Below are 10,459 nucleotides of genomic sequence, written 5' to 3'. Positions count from 1 at the left end.
GGGAGATCTTGACAGGTTAAGGAGGGAGATGGGCAAAGAGAGGTGGAAAGTGGCAGTAGGGGGAACAGGCCTGAACTTTGTCTGACAGCTTTGTGGTGAATGTTGAAAATGGATTTGACTTGTTGCTTCAGTTAGAAGCTGGTGAGCCTCAAGCAGCTGCAGGTGTAGACAGGGCATAACAAACTTTCAGCAGCAAATTAAAAAGTAAGAATGTCGGGAAATCAGTAAAGAGAAAGAAATTGTTGTTGTTAGGTAGTTCCCATGGATGAGGTGTTGGCCAACTTTTGCAGGATGAACTAGGATCAGAATACCAGATCACCAATTTTTTTAAACCTGGTGCTGGCTGAAGCAGGTGACAGAGGATTTAGGATCACTTTTGCAACGATTTCACTAAGGAAGATACTGTGGTTGTAGTGAGTGGACTAGGTAATAGTATTGATTGAGATCCAGGGTGAAGTATAGAGTGTGATCTGGCAAAGATTGTATCAGCATCGAAGCATAATAGTGTTGAGTTTGTATTTGTTCTTGGGCGCCATGACCGACCTCATTTGAACTCTTCTGTCAGGAGAGTTAATGTGGAGTTGGCATGGCTGCTTATGTCAGGTGCAGGGTCACACATTGGTATGGTTTCTGTTAATTCTCTCAATAGGTGGGATTATACTAGGCATGGCCTTCACCTTACCTGGAATGGGGAGGGTAAACTGGCTGGGAAAATAGCAGGAAAGTTAAAGGGAGGAGGCACTGTCATGAGTGAGAAAATAACAGTGGTTATAGGGCTCAGAAAAGACCCTTTTTAGAGTATGGAGGACAGAAAGAAACAAAGTCTTAAGAGAGGTTAGGATTGAGACAAACCTTCAGTTTGAGAAAGAAACCAAAAAACATAATTCTAGCTTCTCACATCAGCATAAACATCTTTTGGTTAAGAATTTTCAACAATCAGCAGAAATTTCAATTCTACACAGTTTTAACTCAGTCAGTGTGAAATTTCAGCTATCTTTATTGCATCAAAATATTCGAGGACTGAGAAATAAAATTAATGAATTAATTATTTGTATAGATGAATTAGAGTTCTGCCTCTCTGAAACTTCATGTGACCACTGGTATAGAACTTTTAAGTGTTACAGGATGTAGGTTAGCATCTCACTTTTATAGAACAGAAATGGAGAAAGGAGGAGTGGCCACATTCATCAGGAACTGTCATAAATTTAAGAACATAGACATTCCGAAATTTTGCCTAGAACAGCATATGGAAGCACGTGCAACAAAAGTAGAGTTTCATAAAAACTCCTTCATAATATTAAATGTACATCAATCACCTGCAAGCAACTTTAATCTGCTCACAAACCATCTTGAAGCTGTACTGGCCCATTGAACAACCAAAAACAAAGAAATAGTGCTTGCTGGTGACTTCGATGTAGATTTCCTTAAAGACTCACCTAATAAGAACTTATATGAGTTAGTAACACTATCATTCAACTCAATTCCCACTGTAAAGTTCCCAACTAGGATAGCCAACTGCTCACAAACAGCCATCGATAATATATTTATAGAAAAGTCCAGTGAACAAAATTATGTTACAAAACCAATAGTCAATGGTCTCTCAGACTATGACATGCAGTTCCTTTTTGTTAAATGTTAATACTGAACAGGATCTAAAATCTGTTAAATCTGAACTCAAGAGGGTAATCAAAAGCCAAAAATTGATTATTTTAGTACACTCCTGAAAAACATTCACTGGAGTGATGTTTACAGTGCTCACAGCATGAATGAAAAATATAACACTTTTGCTAATAAAGTACATATCTTATCCGAAGACTGTTTTACCCCAAAACTAACCAAGGTTAGATCAAAGTCTACAAAGAAGCCATAGATTGTTCAAAGAATAGAGGCATCTTGTAAAACAAAAAGAAAGCTGTATCTGTCAATCTGAAGCAGATCTGTTGTTGAAAGCTACCACATCACACAAAATACTACAAAATATCAAAGACTGTAATATGGACATCAAATCAAATAAATTACAAGGAAAAGATAGTCATATTAGATAACAAAATAAAGACAAAATGTGATATACAGAAGGAGGAGACCTGTAGAACTAGACATGAAAGGAGTAAATAACATTAAGAGCAAATGATACAGTGGTGAAAAATGTGTATTGTGTTGCAGAACTTTTTAACAAACATTTTATAACTGTTACTGAAAAGATGGGGTTGTCCGGTTCTGTAGATCCTGCCATGGGATACATCAGACCAGACATTTCAAGTAACTTCCACAATATGAATTTGACCCTCACTACCCCAGCAGAAGTAATGAACATCATAAAATCTTTAAAATCAGAAACCTCTAGTGTGTATGATGAAATATCAACAAAGTTAATTAAAGACTGTGATTATGGGTTAGGTGACATATTAAGCTATCTGTGTAAGCAGTCGTTTATGAGTGGAATAGTTCCTGAATGGTTGAAATATGCTGAAGTTAAGCCACTGTTTAAGAAGGGAGATAAAGAAATAGCATCAAATTTCCGTCCAGTTCCAATTTGCCAGCATTCTCAAAAGTTTTAGAAAAGGTAATATACAATCGGCTTTATAACTATCTTATCACAAATAACATACTGTCAAAGTCACAGTTCCGATTTCTAAAGGGTTCTGATATTGAGAAAGCTATCTACACTTAGAGTGAAAATGTACTTAATTCATTAGACACAAAACTGAGGGCAACTGGTATATTTTGTGATCTGTCAAAGGCATTTGACTGTGCAAATTACAATATCCTTTTTAAGTAAATTAGAATATTATGGTATACCAGGAAATGCTCAAAATGGTTCAAATGTTATATCTCTGGCAGTAAACAAACGGTTTTATTAGGAAAGAGACATGTATTAGGCTATTGGACATCATCCAACTGGAGACCAATTACATTTGGGGTCCCACAAGGTTCCATCTTACGACCCTTCCCTTTTCTTGTGTATATCAATGACCTTTCATCAGTAACATTACCAGATGCCAAAAAGTTTGTTTTCTTTGCCAATGATACAAACATTGCAATAAATAGAAAATCAAGTGTAGTCTTAGAAAGATTGGCTAATAAAATATTTGTGGACATTAATCACTGGTTCCTACCCAATTCTTGGTCACTAAACTTTGAAAAAACACACTACATGCAGCTCAGAATTTGTAAGGGGTGTCCCCCAAATATATGCCTAACATATGATGACAAGCAGATAGAAGAAGTGGACAGTGTTACATTCTTGGTATTACAGCTTGATAATAAATTTAACTGGAGGAGCACACCATAGAACTGCTGAAGTGTCTACACAAATCTCTATTTGCAGTGCTAATTCTGTCAGACATAGGAGATACGAAATACCTGGCATACTATGCTTACTTTCACTGTATAATGGGTAATTCATCAAGTCAAGCTTAAGTTTTCCAGGCACAGAAACGTGCAATAAGAGTCATATGTGGTGTGAACTCAAGAACATCCTGCAGCGGCCTGTTTAGGGAACTAGTCATACTAACTACTGCTTTCCAATATACAGTATTTATTTCTTAATGAAATTTGTCATTAAAAATATATCACTTTTTCAACCAACAGCTCAGTTCATGGAATCAATACTAGAAATAAGAATAATCATCACAAGGATTTAAAGTCACTTACTCTCGTACGGCAAGGTGTGATTTTCAGGAACCCACATTTTCAATAACTTACCAGCAGCTATAAAAGGCTTAACAACCAATGAAATTCAGTTTAAGAGAAGTCTAATGGATTAATTGGTGGCTAATTCCTTCTACTCTATTGATGAATTTCTCAGTAGAAGCAACTGACTTTGTGTGTGTAAAACTTCTGCACCATTTCAGTGCAGTACTGTGTTAATGGTAAGTAAGTATTGCAGTAGTTCTGCCCGGCCGCGGTGGCCGAGCGGTTCTTGGCGCTTGAGTCTGGAACCATGCGACTGCTACTGTCACAGCTTCGAATCCTGCCTCGGGCATGGATGTGTGTGATGTCCTTAGGTTAGTTAGGTTTAAGTAGTTCTAAGTTCTAGGGGACTGATGACCTCAGATGTTGAGTCATATAGTGCTCAGAGCCATTTGAACCATTTTGCAGTAGTTATATGTTTATTATCTTATAAATAAAAAAATAATTTTTTAAATTTTAAATTCAGTGCATTAATGTGATCTTAGTAAATGAGTGTTGCAAAATGATCCTTTCATGTAGTGTTCATTAAAAAGAAAAAAGATGGTCATTCCACATGGGACCTGTCGAAGGTACATTAGCTTATTTGTTTTAGTTGTAAATATTTGTCATGTATTATTGTTTTTCTGAGATGTTCTACATCCTGGAGGACCTCCTCACTACAGATCAATTGAAATGAAAATAAATCTAATCTAATCTAATCTAATAATAAGGACCCTGAGAGGTGTACAGCATCATGTTACTAACGTGTATTGTCAGGATTCGTTTGCAAAGTACATGTGTATTAATGATTAGTGTTTCTTTTTAGGAGCAGAAAATGGCTAGTGAATAGCAGTCGAGAAGATCTTATGAAAAAGACCCTGTTTACCTTTATAATAATGTTTTGTGCAGCACACTTCGAACAAAACCAGTTCATGAATGCAGATAATAATAGACTCTTGTGGAATGCAGTGACCCACACTGTTTGACATTCCAAATAAGACACCTCAACTGACGCTGGAGAAGAAACTGCCACAAAGGTTCGATAATCCGTCTAAAGCTGTAAAACAGTCATATGGCACAGAAGCAGCCAATTCAACTCTCCATACATCATTGTCAGATTCATCTGAATTGTCAACACAGACCTACTTTGACGATGAAGTGGGTAGATTAAAAGCAGGTATTCGTGTCTTGTAAAAGCACGTGACCTGTCAGGACGTGCAGATCCCTAGACTTTGTGCAAAACTATTACGAGATAAGTAAAGTGCCTATCATTTTAAGCACAGACAGCATCAGCAACTATATCAGAAGGATCGAGTGAAGAAGGACAAACAAATTTTGAAGACTATAGGAACCCGATATTTACAAACAGGTGACCTTGACTTGTTGTTAAGCCAGATTATCACGCCATTGAAAGGGAAACGTGCTTGAGGATGGAAAGACGAAAATAAGTTGTTTGCTCTAAATTTATTATGCTACATCACTCGGGCATACAGTTTTGTCAGAATGTTTTATGCTTCCATCAGTGCATACATCAAAGAGGTATGTGGGAGACAGACAAATAAAATGTGGGATAAGTAACAATATATTCCAGCTTTTAATGCAGAAGATACAGAATTGCTCCAATACTGATTAACTAGTGAATATGTCATTGGATGAAATGTCTCTAATGGCATATTTAATATGTGGCAGCACTTTTGATGGTGGTTTTGGATTTGAGAGGTTTACACACACAGCATGTTTCTCTCACTATTTGGCAGTTGCTATTCTCACTTAGAATAATATAAAGATGAAGGTCATACTTGTGGCAACAGGAGACAATGGCTAAAACATGGTAGGCCTGCGGAACTGCAAATGGGGTGCAATCCCTTTTGCATGTAGAAGTACATGTCTGTGTTTCTTACATGTGACTCTGTGTGTTTGTTTTCCTCTGATATCAACGTGGTAATCTGCTGTTCTATCCAATGTCACAAGTGTTTCTTCACGAATGTGTTGCAGCTTGCCCCTGGATTCATGATTTTTATCCCAACTTGCTCTTATTTTAGAATCATTTTTAGAAACATTTCTGTTTTCTGATACTACACAAATTCCTGGAGGCAAAACAATAATTCAAATATTTCCTAAATCACATAGAAAATGGATGAAAGCAAACATTAAGCCAGGTTCACACATGCATCTATTCTGGGCACCACAGCTTGTGGCTTATTGTAGTGGCATCGTGAACTACCATTCACACAGGACGCCAAGATTTCTATGTAGTCTCACAGCTTTTAACGTGGGCGCGTGTGAATGTTTTAGTGCAGGTTATGGCCTTAGAGCTGTGACAGGAGTTAGATACAAGGAAGACGAAACCCAAATGTTGGGTCCGAAAATAGATTTTGCGCAGGGACAAATCGGGGGAAACAAACCTATTTTTGAAAGAAATAACACTCAGAGACGAAAATGCTCTCTGCAGTGGAAAACTAACCAACAGCTGACATGTAAATATTATCGGCAGACACGCCGTTCTTCCAAGATTTTAGAACCTTTTTATATTCGTTCATACAGGAATTTCGAATAACTAGTTTTTAGTTTAACAGCTGCCACATCACACTCTGTAACTATTTCCTGCGCATAATCCACAATTTACGAATTGCTTGGTCTCACAAATTACGAAGTTTATACGACTCGCTTTTTTGGTTAGAAACATTTTGTTTCTTTGTTCATTTTTTAATCTTTTGAGACTGTGGGATACGTCATTGGTCTGCACACACACACACACACACACACACACACACATACACACACACACACACACTGCTGCACAAAATCAAACATAGGTTTCTGTTCTTGCAGTTCTAGAAGCTGCAAAAGTGTACCTGTTTTCACTTTGTTCAGAAATAAAATAGCAATTATACCACGATAACTGCGACAGAATGTTCGTGTTTCGAAATTTCAGCAATATCATGTATATGACAGCAGTGTGTGAGCCCCACATAGTTGCTAACATTAACTTCCCAGGACCTCGTTTCACTCTTTGTGCAACAATTTAGTCTCACATGATACAAATTTTACATTTTCTGACAGTTCCCCTGTAGCAATGCACATTTGATCCTGGTAATTCTATGACATATCCTTAAGATTTAAATGGACTCTTCTGTACATTCCACACACTGTAACATATTTCTGCAGAAAGCAATATTGCTTTAGAAAAGACAATGACATTATCCTCAGCAGATCAACGGTTCCTACCGCTAAAAGACAAAGTAGGATCAATAATTTTACAGTGACCAACTGTCTCCATCTTTCATGATGTACAAGAATTTTAGTGATTAAGTGCTCTAATTATTAAATTTTTACATGCAAAAGGTACATACCATAATGTGTAAACTATCTTCATAGATGAAATTCTGCTTCTCTTCTGCATATTATAATGATCTTTTTTTACTATTACCATTGAAAAATGGCGGTTTTCATAAATTAAGGAAAAATCACAAACATAATAACAATTCACGAGCTGCTTGTCACAGACAATGAAATTTAGCAAACATGTGAAATGCATAGCATACTGTTGTTTGAGCAAGAGAACACAATTTCCAGCAAATAATTTATATTTGTATTTAGAATGTGTTTCACATGATCGTAATGGATGTCAGTTTGGTATATGACAAGTAACGGTCAATGCAGCGTGCAATTACTCAGACTAGTAGAACAACATGACAGCAACATTTTGTCATTGTCAATGATAGTATTTATGAGTTCTACATAAAATGTATGTTGGTCAACTTGTAAGGCTGACATCAGCGCGACACAGAACTAGTGAGGAGAGGTGCAAGATGTAGCACATTTCCTATGAGAATCCCAAACATTTTTTAAGCCTGGCATCCACAATATCTATAATTTATTAGTTTTTCACCATCTGTATCTCAAAGTTTCTCTTTATTTACTATGAAAAGTTTGAGTTCTGTTTGAAAAGTATCATCTCATGTGGTTATAGTCAACATGTGTTCGAATCTCTTCAGTTTTATCTTCACAGTTTTTTCGTGAGATATACATACGAGGAAGCAATACATTGTTTGACCCTTCCAGGAGTGCCCCGCACTCTCAGAACTTTGACAGTAAACCACACCGTGAGACAAAACAACTCTCTTGCACAATCTGCCACTGGAGTTGGCTGATCATCTACACAACAATTTTGCTCTTATTAAATGCACATATAATAAAATGTGCTGCTCTTCTCGGGACCTTCGCTGTTCCCTCTATCAATCCTAGCTAGAACACATCTCAGACTGCGAAGCAACATGCAAATACTAGTTGAAAGAGTGTTCTGTATGCTACCTCCTTTGTTAATGGGACTATGTTTCCTGAGGATTCTTCCACTGGGTCTTAGTCTGGCACCTGCAATGCCAGTGATTAATTTTACATGGCTATGAATTTATGCCCTTGAGCTCAGTCCTTACATTCTGAAATGATTAATCAAAAACTGATATACTCGGTGACAGCAGGCACACAGTGTAGTACTATTATTCTTGTACTATTTCACAAAATGTCATGTATGGGATCTGACAGAAATGACACAGGATTGGTGCCACAAATTTGTGTATTTACCAAGTACGTTCATTTAGAAGAGGTTTCCTTCAAAGTGGCGATCCATGTACGTGCAAATACTTCTGCATTTGGGTCTGTCATTACTTATTATTTCCACATGATGTCTTCTGCAACATTATGCAAGAAAGGTAGGGTAGGGTCTAATTTACCACAAACAATGAGACCACAGACTGACAACTTGAGGGAAGGCTGAGGTAGGAGAGCAGTCATGTCGTCCTCTGAGGAACCATCGAGGCATTTTAAGGAAACAACAGAAAAATCTAAAGCTGGACAGCAATTTGAATCACTACATCCTGAACATAAGCTCCGTGTCCTTACCATTGCATGATCTAGCTCGGCCTGTGCAGTAACTCCACAAGGTTTTCCTTTAATCTGACTGGCGATTTATCAGTACATTCTTCAAATATGTCTTCATCTCATTTTGTTGAATAAATGATTCTTGATACCATTTCATCAAATTCGCTAGCACAGTGGTCTTTCTCATTAACACAATAACCACAATTAGATGTCAAACTATCTGGTGTCACAAATAACTCAAGCAGGACACACTGCTGTTGACTGGCGGGGAGTTCTTTTTCCCCAACACTACAGTAGCAATAACATACTCAACATTCATATCATTTGCTTTATACCCAACAGTGTTATGACATATTCCTAATTTATGGAAATCATTGTAGTTTAGCTTCTAAATCACCTGCCATGGTACTTTTGTCTAGTGGATTACCAAGTAAAAACAACCTAAATTAGACTCTAGCTTACATTGTACAGAGTTTGCAAATGTTACGTAGGGTGCTGATGTATATTTGGAACCTCAAATTTCAGTATATTTAATGCTTGAGGGAGTATGCCTATGGAACACATGGTACCACGTTCATGGTACGTTCAAATTCTAAGACTGTTATCTATAAAAAAAGTAAGAAAGGTGTACATGCACATTCAGGCTTATGGAGAACGGAAAAGCCAATAAATATTTTGATCGAATATTGAACACACGAGGAAACAATTGGTCTCTCAAAATTAGTTATATCAATTTGTAACATTACTCGAAATTTAAATATGAGACTATACTGACAGGCCATTTCATTTGTGAAGTTTATATGATGCTGCAGCACATAAGTAATCTATGATATTATTGTCCAACGTACAGGATTTGCCTTTTTCTTTATTTCTGTGGCACATATTCAAAGTCTACATTACATTTGCTTTAATGATTAATTCATTTGAAAATTAATTCACTGAAAGAATAATCAGTGAAAATGTAGTAAAGATTTTGAACATGTACTACAGGAATAACAATAACCTCTTTATTAGTTGCCAAACTCTCAACATTTTCAAGTGTTGACCAAGTCGTGTGTTACTTGTGAAAAGGAAATATATGGCACCTAAATCTATATGAATTTGAAGATAGTTCAGCTGCATTCACACCTGCCTATTTTGGAAATGGATTTCTACTCTAACAAAATATCAGTACTGAAAAAGTCAGTAATAAAAAATGTGTTGCAGTGGAACACTTGTCATTATCAGCAGTCATTGAGGGATGTTGGTAACACATTCAGTTTAGTGTTTTCTCTCAGTCAATATCTTGCAATGAATGCACCTCTTGATGTCTGTCTTATGGATATATTGAAACACCTCACACTTCATTTGCCTGTCATCTTAACAAGTTTCACATAACATAATTTGTCACTTATGGTCAAATATGTTTCTTAAAGACACATACTAATTCCCTTGAGAAATCGGAGGTGGAAACTTGCACCACTTCAGAGGAATACAGCAGTGGCATTGGACAACTTTCTGCTGTATCAGTAAAATATAGCCCCCAAATTGTGAAATGATTGCCTCACAGTAGGCTACATCAGAAGTTTTAATGCTGGAAAAAAAAAACACCTCAAGGAAAGACAATATTCTATGCTGCAAAACAAAAAGTTTCATATCCATTCCTCAAGGATAAGTAATTCTGCACGTGAAGCAGTTATTTTCGATATTGTTTGCTGTATCCAAATTTATATCTGTACAGTACGAGCCAAGAGTCAGGGCACGTTCGAGAGATTTTCTACAAATGCGAGCTACCACTTATCTCATTCAATTAGCAAATGGAACTTTGGAGATATGACATGCTACTGTACACATACTAGTCTCTTTTTATCTCATTCTCAGGATCCCTATATGAGATGTATGATAAAGGCAGTAAAACTGGGGAATA

Source organism: Schistocerca americana, chromosome X, assembly GCF_021461395.2.
Source record: "Schistocerca americana isolate TAMUIC-IGC-003095 chromosome X, iqSchAmer2.1, whole genome shotgun sequence".
Taxonomy (NCBI): domain Eukaryota; kingdom Metazoa; phylum Arthropoda; class Insecta; order Orthoptera; family Acrididae; genus Schistocerca; species Schistocerca americana.
The sequence above is the reverse complement of the archived record's forward strand: the minus strand, read 5'-3'. Positions refer to the sequence as shown.